We start from the raw sequence: 14917 nt of genomic DNA on the forward strand, positions 1-14917 counted from the left end.
AGGGACACCCGGTGTAGAGGTAACCTTTATCTTCAACTTGGCGAGAAAATGACGAGCCGGCGTGAAAATAGAATGTAAGTTCCTTCCTTCCAAGTCATGAGAAACCTCTCGCTTTGAAAGGAGGTTCAGCACTTGGGAGACGCTTAAGATGAATTTCCAGGATCTCTGGTTATCCCGAAATCCTCCTCGGGCTGACACCGGAGTAACTATCCCCTTCCCGAAGAAAAATCAGTTTTCGAATTAGATTCGACCGATCGGCTCGCCTCTTAAATCCGAATTTCTCCGCGGGAAAATTGGTTCGAGTGTTTAGCATCGATTTTCCTTAACGAACGCAAATATCCTCCAGAGGTCGGCTCTGGGATTCGCCGGCACGTTCGTTAGCAGGGAGCGCCGACTGTTAGCCATTCTCGGCTTTGAAGGAACCACGGCCGAACGAAGCCGCCGTGAAACGAATAAAAGGCCGCATAATGCGAAAGTGGAAGAGAGAGATAGAGAGAGAGAGAGAAAGAGAGAAAGAGAGAGAGCTCTCCCCACCTCCTTCCTTCACTGGTTTTTTCGGTGGCTCGGCTAAAGTCTTTCCAGAAAATCGTGCATTCTATCGCCGGGACGTTTCGCTTTTTTCGGGATAAGAATGTCTTCCTTTCGGGCCTCGTTTGCGCGTCGAGAGAAAAAGTTGCCTCCGCCCTCGCCGGGCATTGTTACGAGGCTGACTGCTCGCTAAGAAAAGGATCGCCGGACGCTTGAAAGTTTTTTAATATGGGGAGCGTAATAAAGCGGAAGCAGGATCGTTGTATATTATCCAGCGAGCCCTTTGTGGACGCCGATCCCCGGATTGTTCCGCCGGCGAACCGGCGGACGATCGAGTGCCACTCGACACGAGAATCCCGCGACTCGCAGGAACACTTCGACGAGACAAATCATGGCCCCGCCTGTCGCTGGCTGCGGGACGCGAGTTCCTCGTAAAATCGGGGAGATCCGAAACTGCACCGTAACGAGGGCATGGACGGAAGATCAACACCGAACGCGATCAATAAGGAGGACCCATAAAATCGCTGGGAAGCAATCGCGGGGTAAACTGCGATCGTAAAAGTGCTCTCGGTCCTCTTCGTTCGTCTCTGTTTCCTTAAGCAACGAAAAACTCCGATCGCCGTGCCCGGCGACACGGCAGTGCCTCCAGTGCGGCCGGCGATTCGCAGACGGGCCCGCAGTCGAAACAAAAGTCCTGCGATACTAACCGAACGTAAGTTTACGCCGTGTTCCTTCGACCATGAGATTCATAGTCGCGAGAACGAAGTTATCAAACTGTTTTGCATGGAATGGATAAAATTCAATGCACCGTTTCGTATTCAACTTCGTCTGCGCGAGTTTAACGGCCGAGTCCACTTCTTCGTGCGTTTTCTTCCTTCGGAAGTAGCAAGTACGGTCTCGCGTTAAGCGAGAGAAATGATGGAAAGTAACGAACGACGGTGTTGGAACTATCCAGCATCGCGGAGCCTGTCCAGGAGGTAGCAAATTCAACCGCGCGTGTGTACATTGAACCGAGAAAGTCGCATCAACAGTGACGAAGCCACCCTAAGGGCCGCGACACGCGCAGCACTAAATCTCAAGTCAAACTCCGCCTGTTCTGGAACGTAGAAGCCAACGTAGCACCCGGGTCAACTTATCCTCGCGTTTTCTTAAAAGAAAACTATGTACCAGAATTTCTTTGAGCCTATTCGACGTTCAAGAGAATATGAAAAGTGGCAAACAACATTAGAATCGCGCGGCCAAGGTTTGCCCAAAAGTTCCCTAATTGAATCGCACGCTCACTGAACAGAGAAAGTCGTATTAAGGATGACAAAGCCACCCTTAAGGTCTCGGCAGATGCACCACTAAATCTCGAGTCAAATTGTGCACGTTCTTGGACATAGAAGACAACCTAGTACTCAGGGCGACTTATCCTTACATTTCCCTGAAGGATAATAATAAATTCTGTCGTAGTCCATCGACAGTATTAAAACGAAGACTATGCTAAGTATGAGAGAAGATGAACCCTCTTAGCGACGATCGAAAGAGTTGAGTGTACCTGAGTGAAATATGCCAAAGCTGTTTGATGCAGTTTGGCAAAGAAATTACAAAAATTTTGTGAAACCTGATAATTACAAAATTCCAAAAGGGCCGAGGAATGAGAAATGAAACTGCTATTTGTTAAAACTATGAAGAAAACAACATTTTCTCAAGTGTAGCCGACAACGATATATCGTTGTTCGGCACTGAAAATGTTAAAAGCAACAAAACTGTTTGATGCAGTTTTTTTGGCAGAGTTTTCTAAAGAAGTTACAAAAATTTTGTAACACCTGATAATTATAAAATTCCAAAAGGGTCGAGGAATGAGAAATGAAACTGCTATTTGTTAAAACTATGAAGAAAACAACATTTTCTCAAGTGTAGCCGACAACGATATATCGTTGTTCGGCATTGAAAATGTTAAAAGCAACAAAACTGTTTGATGCAGTTTTTGGCAGAGTTTTCCAAAGAAATTACAAAAATTTTGTAACACCTGATAATTATAAAATTCCAAAAGGGTCGAGGAATGAGAAATGAAATTACTATTTGTTAAAACTATGAAGAAAACAACATTTTCTCAAGTGTAGCCGACAACGATATATCGTTGTTCGGCACTGAAAATGTTAAAAGCAACAAAGCTGTTTGATGCAGTTTGGCAGAGTTTTCCAAAGAAATTACAAAAATTTTGTAACACCTGATAATTACAAAATTCCAAAAGGGCCGAGGAATGAGAAATGAAACCGCTGTTTGTTAAAACTGTGAAGAAAACAACATTTTCTCAAGTGTAAAATGCTAAAAGCAACAAATAACATTGGGCTAGCCCAGAAATCGTCCAAGAGTTACCCAACCGAACCCTTACGCCCATTGAACAGAGAAAGTCATGCGAACGGCGACAAAGCCACCGCCAGGATTTCGGCAAATACAGCACTAAATCTGAAGTCAAAGACCCTCTGTTCTGCAGCACAGCAGTCAATCTGTCCCTAAATATTCCTAAAAGGAAAACGCGGAGTCCCTCGAAGGACGTCAACAAGGCAGAAGCAAGGCAAATTCAGCGAACAATGAAAACGGCGGCAGTCCGCGTTAAAACACCGTTGCACCGGGGCTCGTCCAAAACAAACCGAACTGAATCCTGTGTCGCAGTCATGAAATTCATATTACATGAGACGGGGCCGCCGAAAGGGTGCAGACAGGACGCTATACTAAATCCCGAGTGCAACACCGTCTGCGCGGAAACTCCGTGCCAGCGGTGGAGCCGGCTAGTTAGGCTAACTTCTCGGCGGCGTTCCGCTTGGGAAGGGAGGAAAAATAATCCGTCGGAGGAGTCGTTGGGACGAAAAACAGGAGGTAAGCCAGGTGAGAGAAAGGGTTAAAGTAGCAAGCAACGATGTTAGAACTACCCAGCAGACGTCGACGGTCTGTGTGCTCCGGTCGCGGAGGCTGCGCGGAAAAATCGATAGGCAACGGGAACCGACGGCGTCGCCGTCGACGGCGGTAACGGTGGCGGTGGTAGCGGCGGCGGCGGCGGCAGCGGTGGTGGTGGTGGTGGTGGTGATATCGGTGGTGGTGGCGAGTAGCGCGATAGAGTCCGATGGTGCAGTCAACGCTGGGACCGGCAGCCCAAAAGACACACGCGGATCTCGCCTGTTCTCCACTCCCTCCCCCCTTTCTCGAGCACAGCACCCTGCATCGGCGACCATTCACCCTCGACTACGTTCGTACGGCCCTGAGAGAAAGAGAAAGAAAGAGAGAGAGCGAGAGAGAGAGAAAGAGAGAGAGAGAGAGAGAGAGAGGCCGAGAGTGATCGAGAGGAACCGAGGAGAGCGTACAACGTGTCGCGTCCCGGGCCGGGTTTCCTCGCGGAGCGCGACTACTCGGGCCGGCACGGGCCGCGGGCTGAACAGGAGTCTGCAAAGAGGAGACCGACCGCTGGTGCATCGGCCAGTGCGTCCTTCTGCGTTTACGTGCAGTGGGTGTGTGGTGACGGGATCGCGACGCTGGTGACGCGACGTAGCACGTTGTGATCAAAACCGACGCAGCATGACGCTGACAATCGAGACGAAGACGACGGGGAACCTCTCTCCTCGTCGCACCTGTCGGCCTGGCTACCCGCTGCGTATTACCGATCGCGTGTGAGCCCACCGAGGAACGCGATGTTGTGACGCGTGACACCGCCGTGCCGCGCCGGGCCCGACCTGCACCGGGTCCCAATGCTCTCTCGCACGGAGAGCTTTCCCTTTTTCTCTTGCTTTCGCCGTCTCCGGACAGCCGCCCGGAGAACACCAGTTCTCCCGGCCATGGATGACAAATGCTTCGAGTGAACGGTAAATGTCAGCCTGGCCAGATGCGCGCACACCTATACACACACACACAGACACGCCGGTGGACCGTACGTGACCCGCTCGCTGCCGTTCCAGACGATCTCTCGCGAGGAAACGGTGGCCGAGCCCCGCTGTCTGCCGGGATTTCGGGCTTTTCTCGGTTCACGAGGTCTCCGTGACACGTCACGCTACGCGCCTTTTCGAGGACAATGACCCCGCCGCGCACCTTGCTTCCTTCCGCGTCGCACTTTTCTCGCTGGATCAACCTTTTCACGGCCTCCTCCTCTTCCTCCTTCACCTCCTCCTCCTCCTCCTCCTCCTCCTCCTCGTCCTCCTCCTTTTATACTCCTACTATACTCCGTCCGCTTCTCCTCTTCATCCTCCTCGCCTTTCTCGCCCGGCGAATGGGCGCTCGTTCGCTTTTACGGGCCTCCTGCGAACTCGAATCCAAAAAGTCTGTCCCTTCGTTATTTTCTCCGTGAACGGAATCGAGAACCCGGTCGTGCCCTCCGACCCGTCGACCGCGATGCCCAGGACGCTTTCAATTACGTTATGACGTTCGGTAGAGAGCCGCTGGCCCGATACTTTCGACGAGACCGCACGATATACTGTGCTGGTGCCGTTACTGCCATTAGAACCGGGTCGAATGCGGTTTTTGCGGTGCTTCAATTTCGGTAGCCGCGTTCGCGCAGCGTTATTTATAGTCGGCAATTTGTCCGAGCATCGTTTGCCCCGTCGAAACTAAATCTCTCGTTAAGCGTATGCAATGATACGTGCTCGCCGGCGTTAAGGTTGATTTAGGGCGCCGTTCTTTCCGATCCGAGTCCCGTCGAGTCACTGTTTGCCCGACTGTTCCAACGGGATTCGAAGGAACGAATAATAATATGTCAGGGTGTTAGGCTGTTTGCTCAGCCGATTGCGGAGCTTCCAAAGGAAATATAGCAACGACGGAGGGGGGACGCGTTTTATACGGAACTCTGCTCCCCGTAGACCCGTGATTCTCTTAATTCGAGCGCCGAAGATAGTTGCCAGCCAATTGTTCGAATGTACTTTTCGTTATTCGATTACTGAGCCGGTGCTGCCTCCGCTGCGAACAATGCATTGCTAACTCTGTGAATGCGGGAGTATTGCACAGGGCGAGACTCCTAACTCTTACACCTTAAAGGGCTTAGCCTAGTCCGTTTTAGACTCGCTTTGGTATTTTTTTGTTGCTAAAGGATCCGATCGTTTGTTATCCAATTTTCCTGTGCACTTTTGTTCGTGTTTCGATCGTGTTCCCAGAAATTTGTCGGCAAGAAAATGTACATCGTAGAAGAAGGTATTCAAGATCTGTAGTTCCGGTCATAATTTCAATAGATCTTCTCATCTGCTAAGAAAAAGTTCAGTGTTTCGTGCGTATATAAATATCGTTGACTTAGTTTTTAACATTTCACGCGAGTGTCAGCATCAAAGATTGCATACCATAACTCATAATATTTGCATTCTTAAATCTGTGTGTATTTAATCGATTGTTAAAAACTTAAATACGGCATCTGTGAATGCGCTTAATTTCGCATAAACTTCGAGCGCGAACGTTTAACGGCTTTCTTATCTCGACAAAGGAACAAAGTATCGAATAACGAATTATTTCGCTTTACGTGTGTCCGCATATCGTCTAGGTTCCGTTGAGAACATTCTTTCCCGTGACAAACAGTATTATAATTGATCCTGGTGATTCATTTCGATGGCGTAAATTGGTGATTATCACTGGAGAAACGTTAAACAAAAAAAGCGAGAGATCGAAACGTAGAATCTGAATCTTCAGTGGCGTCCAAAAACGAAGTTTCCGGCCAATAATCGGTGCTCCGCCGATAATTACTATTTCGTAATTCGCGAGTGGGGGCTTCGTTTTAATTTCGACTTCACCACGCCTTTCCCGTGCTCTTCCGCCCCGAGTCGCCATTGTCGCCATACAAGCATTATTAATCAGTGTTGCGGCTCGCGACAACGCATTCCTACATGCATAACAGAGGCATACTCTCCTCCACGTTCTCCCCTTCTTCCGTCATTCTTTTACTCCGTGTCACTTCTCTGCCTCAAGAGCAATCCTCTACTGCCGTGAAGCCTACTCCAATGTGTCCCTGCACACGGTCTAACGTAAGAATGAATGGTTAAAGACATTACGACGCGTAACTTCCGCGCGATTGTTATTTTCTCCCCTCGTTGCGCGACCGCCAGCCTCCGGCTACCCAAAACACGATTCATCAGCGCGACTTCGTCGTGCACTAGTCTTGCTACAGCCCCTTGAAACTTGTCATCGATGATTCCAGCCCCTTCAACTTGTTCCCTTTCCACGTCCACGCTTTTAACATCCACTCGTCGTTTCGCTTTCCCGAGTACGCGTAACATTCTGCGCAAAATCCAAATTTTCTAAAGCGCCGCGAGCAAAATAGAAATTCCTTTTACTAACATCAATAAGTTATTAAGTTGGTCTCGCTACTTCGTTCGCTAGTACATCCGTGGACCGATGATTTCGGGATGGTCTAAGCTACAAGCAAGAACTGACAAATCTCGTACGGCATTCGTTGGATGAAACCTTTGTTAAGTTTTCTAACATGAACTATTAAGTACGGATGTTATTCATATTTCTGTTTTTAAATCGAAATTGAATTCTACTCTTCTATCGCCGATATTTAACACTCGAACGACGGACCTCTTTGACAAACGTATTATAGCTGAGTATGCTTAGGATCATTCATAATTTTATTTGGCAATTTTGTTCAACATATTTTTCGAAACTCTGCTTCTAAACGCGTTAATTTTTTTATAGATTCCAACCAGACAGCTGTCTTTGGCGAATATATTCGTCATGGAGAAATGAAAACATTTTCTGTCATGACGAATATACTCGTCGAAAACAGTTGACTGTTTAAGCTAAGCAAATAAATAAATAGTAAAAAATAAAATTAAAGAAACAAAACAGTCGTTTGTGAGATTCTGAGTATCGATATCGTGTAGGTTCCATTGAGGACATTCTTTCCTGTGACAAACAGTATTGTAATTGATCCTGGTGATTGATTTCGATGGCGTAAATTGGTGATTATCACTGGAGAAACGCTAAATAGAAAAAGCGAGAGATCGAAACGTAGAATTTGAATCTTCAGTGGCATACAAAAACGAAGTTTCCGGCCAATAATCGGTGTTCCGCCGATAATTGCTATTTCGTAATTCGCGAATGGGGCTTTAAATTTTTTAGGAAAGACAGAGACATTTCTAAGTGACACGGTTTCTTGCAACCGATAAATTTCTCTTTTGCATAAAATGCAAAGCAGTCGTTACTGCAGGTGCCATTTAAACAGCAGAAGGATTAAAAGAGTTGGCGTGTAATGATACATTACTCTCAACTTATTCAAATTGTTAGAGAACGAAAGACATTTCTAGGTAACCGTTTCTTGCAACTGTTGCATCGAATTTTTATTTCGCACAAAGATCCGCATTCTAGTCATTAAATATTCATAGCCTCCTTTTATATCCGTCATTCGTAATAACTTTATTTTCCTGGATTAACATCGCAACTACTACTAGGAAATTGGCGACGTTACTATTTCTAGATATTGCTGAGTTGGTTTCCTTCAGGTGACGTAGGGTGTCTTCTATCTCGTCCTATGACGTTAGGGCTGCCTCTTCCTCAATTCCGTATATCGTCCTTCTTAATCGTGAGTTTTTTATTGCACGGACTGTTCGCGGAAATTTACGCTGTATTTACTTTGCGAAACTCGTGCAGGATGTGTCGAAAATTCGCGTCTCACACTTGGTTTACCATCGTGTGTAACGGATGAAACGTTTTTCTTTGGTCCCTTGTCGCTCTGGCGGATAAAACATATTCGGGTTTACGGGACAACCAGAAATAACGTGACAGTGTTCTTTGATCGTTCTTATATTTCACGGGTTTTCTCGCAAATGCATACCCGATCTACAGAAGATTATGCAAGTTCGCGTATTTATAGCGTCTAACGACCTTCGAGTTTTTATAATGCACGGATTTTAATCAGCCGCAGGAATTAGAATTCTATCCAATCTGCCTTTCTACAAATCAACGCCTAAGGTTACGAATTAGCATAAATAATCGTAGCGTATTCGTTACCGCTGATAAATTATGCCGCGGATACTTGAGAGATCCTCGACGATCCGCATGTAATTGCATCGCTAAATTATTCGCTTCGAGACGGCCGCGAAAAGTCGACATTCGGCAATCCGAGACACACGAGGCAATTATTTTGATCGCGTAATTGACTCGGTAGACGCCGCTAATTAGCAGACGGGTCTTAATTTGCTTCTCGGTTGTGATTTACTCGTCGACGATATCTGAACGATCCTACGTAGATCTTCTACTCCACGTACGATGCCGGCGGCAATCTGACCGTTCAGTCGCATAACATTACTGAACCTGAAAATGGAATCAACTTTTAGACGTTTTCATGTATTAACCTGTGTTAACGGATTTCAATGTTGATGTTTCATCGGCTCGCCGCTCGGTGCTTTAAAACGAAAGTCTGAAAAATTCTCAATTTCAATCATTTTCTATCGCGTTGCATTTGATGTTTTCGTGTTTCTGGATTCCCGATGATCGTAAATTTCACTATTATTTGTTTATGAAAATTATTTAAACGGAGTAATGTGTACACCGAAGTCAACGGTTTCTTCTGCCTTGAGGAATTCCATTCAGAGGTCAATGTTTTCTTTTCTCGTGATAAATGATGCTCGCTGTGAATCATTAGAAGTTTCAGAGATTTTATTTTATTTATTAGAAAAATGTTTTACTTTTAGAACCGATAAATGGCGCAAACTGATCAGACATTCCGGTACATAAAATAGCGCGAAAATAGTCGAATTACTAGTCTTTATAGTTTGCTTTTTAGAACAGAACTGTCCGAATTGGCACGGATTGGTCAGGCTGTTTGTTACATCTTGTAATGCAAACCTAGTTCTCTAATTTCTGTAAAAGTCAAGTGGCAGTTACTGCTAGATTTCGTGTAATGAAATTTTAAAGTTCTCGGATCTTTCGTAAACGCACTGTAAAATCATCACATCGTCAGTCACTTATTAAATTAAACTGTTTCAGATATTTTGCCACTCTGTATATCATTTTTCTGTACGCGTACAGTGTAATCCGTCTAAACATTATCCTTCATAAATAAACATGAAAATATGAAAGTATTGAAAAATGTTTCAGATGAAAGTTAAATGACTTCAAGGGGAGAATAATTTAGCGTAATTTACATCGGTTCGACATCTGGTTGAGATTCCGCTTTCATACATATACATAAAATCCACTTAAACCCGCTTAACATCAGCAATCGATCTTCGGAAAAGTAAACAAGAAATTGTTGAAATACTTCTCATGAGTTTCCGAATGAGAGTAAATAATAAAGTCGCTTGCAGTTGAAACAAAAAGAAAAAAAACGAAGGAAACAGCATCGGGAAGTGTACATAAAATACTTTTACCACCGTTTCTGAAACTATCATTCCTAAGCTTAGTAATACAGTTTTTAATTGAAATATTTCAAACTTTAATGGGGAACCATTCTCGAATCTATAATCATCGTTGTCGGTGATTATTTCCTATGGTTTGCCTGCTTTGAGGTTGAAATACAGTTTCGAGCAGTCGGACGCCAGTTTTAAAACACTGCCCGCCGGTTCAATCTCATTTCCTCCGTAGCTGTTCTCGTTAGCTGGTGCTCGCTAGCGCGTTTTCATCTTGCCGGAGCTTTCGAAATTTCTCATCCGCGATTCTCCGGTCGCGCGTTTTCATACTTTTCGAAGGCAGCCGCTTCCGACCGCGTTGCCCGAGCAAATTGCATTACTCCGACGAATTCGCGATGTATTCCTGTCCTTTGTGCTCCGTGGTCGCGATCGGTTAGGATGGTTCCGAACAGTTGGCGGTTGCAGCGGTGACCCGATCGTCTCGCGAAACATGATCACGTTGATACGCTCGTGCGCGAGCGAACATTTTTCAAATGGTACCGCGGAATGGAACGACGGCTGTTGTTTAGCCGACGCGTGCGGACATTTCCCCGAGAAATTATTTGATCGCTCGAGTTGCCTCTTCGGGGAACGCTTCCTTGTATTTCTTGGCAGACCAGATATGCTTTTGTTAATTCCAGTTTCGTTTCTCGAGAACTCCATTTTCAGTATATTTCCCTCCCGCGGCTAATGTAATCCTCCTTCAACAACATGCACAAAGGACCGAGATTTATTCAAGATTTTTCTTGCTTCCCGTTTTCATTCTTGACGCGCGCATATCAAGCAATCTTTCGCGCACTCGTTTCTTGGAATTGCGGCAATTACGAGGCTGCTTCTTAATTACTTGTTAACCACTATGTTAATAACTGGCTACCTGGATGCTCGTTCGCTGTAATTCTTCTGAAGATTCTTCGCGTTCTTCGTAGGATCATAGACTCGCTCTAAATGTCTGCTTTTTTAACAATGTTACTTCAATTTGTTTATTCATTCGTTAAAATAAAGGGTCTAAGTCGAATGTAATATACAGAGAAGGAAGAAATTTAACGCTAAATATACCATCGCCGGTCAAGCGACCGGTTTCGCATTTTTTATCTCACAATTATCGAAGTCATGGAGCTGCTTCCATTAAAAATTGTTGAACATATTTTTTTATTCAGGCACACGCACTATTATAAAAATTCTGACAAATTGGAATAAAATCTATCTCGTAATTCTTGCGAGGCAATTTTTGTTAGTCGCTTCTAGACCTGCAGATGTGATTCAATTTTTTAAAAGTAAAAATCGTACAAAATGACGAACATATTCGTTGTTTCCGGAACTCCTTCTTGTAAAACATTGATTGCTGTCCAATTGCAGTTGGCATGCGGGGTCGTCTAAATGAAAAAGATGTTATTGATTCATAAACTAGAAACTATTGTCTAAAATGTAGTGTTCGGATTTCCGAAAGTTTAAATCATTGTAGAAATGGCCGAAAATTGAAGAAGAAACAGCTATTCTTATAAAAAAAAAACAATCAACTTCTAACACGCTTCTGAAAAATTAAGTAATTGACACATCAAAAGAATTGAACGTTACATTGCAGAATACTCCGCGCAGAATATCTCCATCGTATTTGAAGTGGATCGGTTGTATAGTTTAATGCCAGTTCACTAGTTTTAATGTCAGTTCATCTCGATATTGATTTAGTGACACAGAGTGAGAACGAGGACAGCAGCAAAAATATTTGATTTCTGCCTCGCGAAATTTCCTCCAATGTTGTTTAGAATTTCGAGTAGTTCAGTCATTCGATGAACACAGTCGCGTTTTCAGCTGAAGTAGCGCAGATTCGCGATGCTCGAAATAAAAGAAAAATCCATAACATTGCTGATAGATCGGCGTCTTCATGCTTGCTAGATGGTCGGGACAAAGTGTCCGTGCGTCGGCTAACGGGACAGCGGGATTGAAAAACAGAGATCGACGCACCGGCACCGGAAAGAACGGTTTTTCGCGGGCTCGCCAGGGTCGATATCTTGTTATCGGAAAGCACCAGTCATCCTGATAAAACGATACCACGGATACCGGGGATAAATTACGAAGCAAAGCCGCGCCGCGATCGCGACCGGTATGATTTTCGCAAGGATATACGGCGCCCGGTTCCCCCGCCTACCTTCTGCCGCAACAAGGACACAAAAATCCTCGTGGAGTCTCCGCGTCGCGAACAGCGCTACGAGGAGATATACGACCCTTTCGGGTTTACTTTCTTCCCTTTTACACAACTATCTTTCACGTACGCCGGCTGCAAAAAGTATTCGCACGTTGAAGTTCGCGATACACGACAAATTTTCGATATTCGATAAACTGTCGGTATCTGAACTGTTGTAACCAGACCGCGGATCTCTGCGCGGAATAAGAAATTTTTTAATAAACCGCGAGAAACAGCGCTTCGATAAAAATGTGGTCCTTCGTTTAACTTTTCCAATGCGGTAGTGTTCGTAAATTTTTCTACCGTCTTCACAGTGCTGCGTTTCGTTTATTCGTTTTTCGAATAAATGCATGAAATTTGCGGTTTAGTTGTAACTCGTAACGTCAACCGAATTCGATGAAATTTCCGGCACGCGTTAAGTTGAAAAACGCATTTTAAACATTTTCGTTGCAGGCTCAATTGAGACGGTTAAAAAACGTGAGCTTTTTATTTTCTTTTTGTTATTCCAAGTACTTGAAAACGTATTAGAATTGGGAAAAAGGTATTTCAGTTATTCGTCAGTAAACTAGATTTTGTATGATTAGAAAAAATTTCAACTCATTTAGCCCAGTTTAAAAAAATGTACGAACGCTTTCGTGGGCTACTCCGACATCCCTAATTTTCCACCGTTTTCCTCGCAAATGCAGAGTAAAAGATCTGGCATAGAACCTATCGATCCACCAGGCTGTACCAGTGTTAAAAGTGGCAAGATTCGCGGCTGTGCTGTCGCCGACGCACAAATCGTCTAAGGGGGATAAGAAAAATGCAAATCGGATCGAGGATTTAAAGCGGGGGCGGTCGAAACACGCGGAAGAAAAATGAGCTCGACGGGCCGGAAGACACACCTGCCGGAAAATTCACTTTTCTTTTAACACGGTCATATATTCGCCGGGTGTGTGCACTGTCTCTCTCCGTCCTCCGCACCCTTGTCCTCGTTTTATACTTGCGGAAAACGCCGGACTCGGTAAACCCGCTTAATGACCGAGCGTTCGCGATTCAATACTTTCTTCCATGTTTGAAGATCTCGTTTCCTTAAAACGTTCTCATCCGTGTGTACACTTCGCGTGAATAGGTCCTTTCGGTTTCGAGGAGAAAGAGAGAGGAAGAGAGAGAGAGAGGAAAAGAAAGAGAGAAAGAGAGTGAGAGAAAAAAGGAGAAAAAGAGAGAGAGAGAGAGGGAGAGGAAGAGGGAAAAAGAGAAAAAGCGGAAAAAATACGAGAAAACCAACTTTCCCGCGATTTTAATGTCCTTTCTGTGTATTCTGCCGCGCCGAAAGTAGGACAATTTTTGTCGATAAAGTGGTACACGGCGAATCACGCGACGGGATAGAATCTGTTCGGCAGGGTACTTTCGAGGCGAGGTCAGGCGTGGCGGGGATCCTCGGGAAAAGACGCCGATAGTGAAATCCGAAACGCAGTCGCGAAACAAGAACGCGGCTCGGATCCCGTGTAAAGGTCCATTCACATCAAAGGCGCGCCCGCGATGCGCTTATGCGCCGCCCGCGCCAGCCAGAAAATTTCTTATTGGGTCATCCCGAAAGTTCCCACGCGGTTTTATACCGTCCGTTTCGGAAAAACGACCACCCCGAGGATTTTTATTTAGCCCATCGCCAAATTCACCGAGAAAATCGTTGTTCCTGCTTCGCTTTTCGTGGCTGCTGAATCATCGCTTTAAAGTCTCGGGAAATCAAAGGAATTCCGCTAATGAAACCGGAAGAAGAAGTTGCGAGTGCGTCACAGTTCTTTGGAGCTCATAAATCTTGATTAAATCTGCTTTGCTTGGACTTGTTGCGAGGAAAAAAGGCACTTTGAAGCGGAGTTGAACAGTATTCGGATTGTTTCGAATAAATATTTATCTAAGATAATGATCCGAACGCATTCCTCGTAAATTCGAATTCGTCGTAAATTATTCTATCGATTCATGCGAATAATTCTATATTCGAATAATTTCTCGAAAAAATTCTTTATTGACACAACTCGAAAAAGTAATATGGAAGAAATAAATCAACAAACTGTAAAAAGAACACTATATTTGATCATTCTTATGCAAATCGATTAGTTTCCGTATGAATTCTTGCACGAATAAATTCTTATTCGAATAAAATTTAATTCAAATGAATTCTTATTCGGATAAAATTTTATTCCGATAAATTCTTATCTGAAGGAATTTTTATTCGATTGAATATTTATTCGATAGTGTCGATTACAATATTGTTCGAATAAATTTTTATCTGAATAAATTTTGTTTCGATTGAATATGTATTCGATAGTGTCGAATAAGATTTTATTCGTTAAGTCTTTATCTTCTATCCAACTATGCTTTGCAGTTTGATTGGACAGTTCTGGCATTTGTGCATATATAGTTGACGTATTGACGGCATATAACTTGTATTAATTTTATATATATATATGAAATATAAAATATAAATATAAAATATAGATATAAAATATATAATATATATAAAATATACAGGACCGCAATAGGTGAAAAGATTTGTGCTTATTGATATCAGAGACAAAATGATAAATACCACAACACTAAACGTACCAATAAAGATTATTGCTTCAATAGATTTTTGCTTCAAGACATGAAACTTATTAATGATTAAATAACTGTTCAATTGCATCATACAGTGTTTGAAGTTTTTTCTTGTAAATGCTAAGATGAGTCTTGACATGTCAATCTTTTGTCTGCGATAATCTGCGAAATCTTATACGCGTTTCACCCTGCGCTGAGCGATAATGTGGATTAATGGTGGAGGGTTCGAAGTTGTGTCATTTATTATCAGCTTAATAGCCGTAACTTTTCTTCAATCGAAATCTGAAAAGTG

The 14917-nt window shown here is 44.0% G+C and overlaps 1 protein-coding gene across 5 annotated transcripts in view; it reads left to right on the forward strand.

Moving 5' to 3' along the window:
- RhoGEF3 (Rho guanine nucleotide exchange factor 3) overlaps positions 1 to 14917 on the forward strand; it is a 384940-nt gene that overhangs the window by 56877 nt on the left and 313146 nt on the right. The window contains exon 1 of one of the 5 annotated variants that reach the window (XM_033474193.2): positions 3583 to 4367. The exons of the other annotated variants lie outside the window; for them this stretch is intronic. The gene's annotated coding sequence lies outside the window, so the exon portion shown is untranslated. Of the gene's footprint in view, positions 1 to 3582; positions 4368 to 14917 lie in introns of those variants that run through there. 5 annotated transcript variants of the gene reach the window in all.

The sequence above is a fragment of the Megalopta genalis genome, chromosome 5 (assembly GCF_051020955.1).
Source record: "Megalopta genalis isolate 19385.01 chromosome 5, iyMegGena1_principal, whole genome shotgun sequence".
NCBI classification, from domain to species: Eukaryota; Metazoa; Arthropoda; class Insecta; order Hymenoptera; family Halictidae; genus Megalopta; species Megalopta genalis.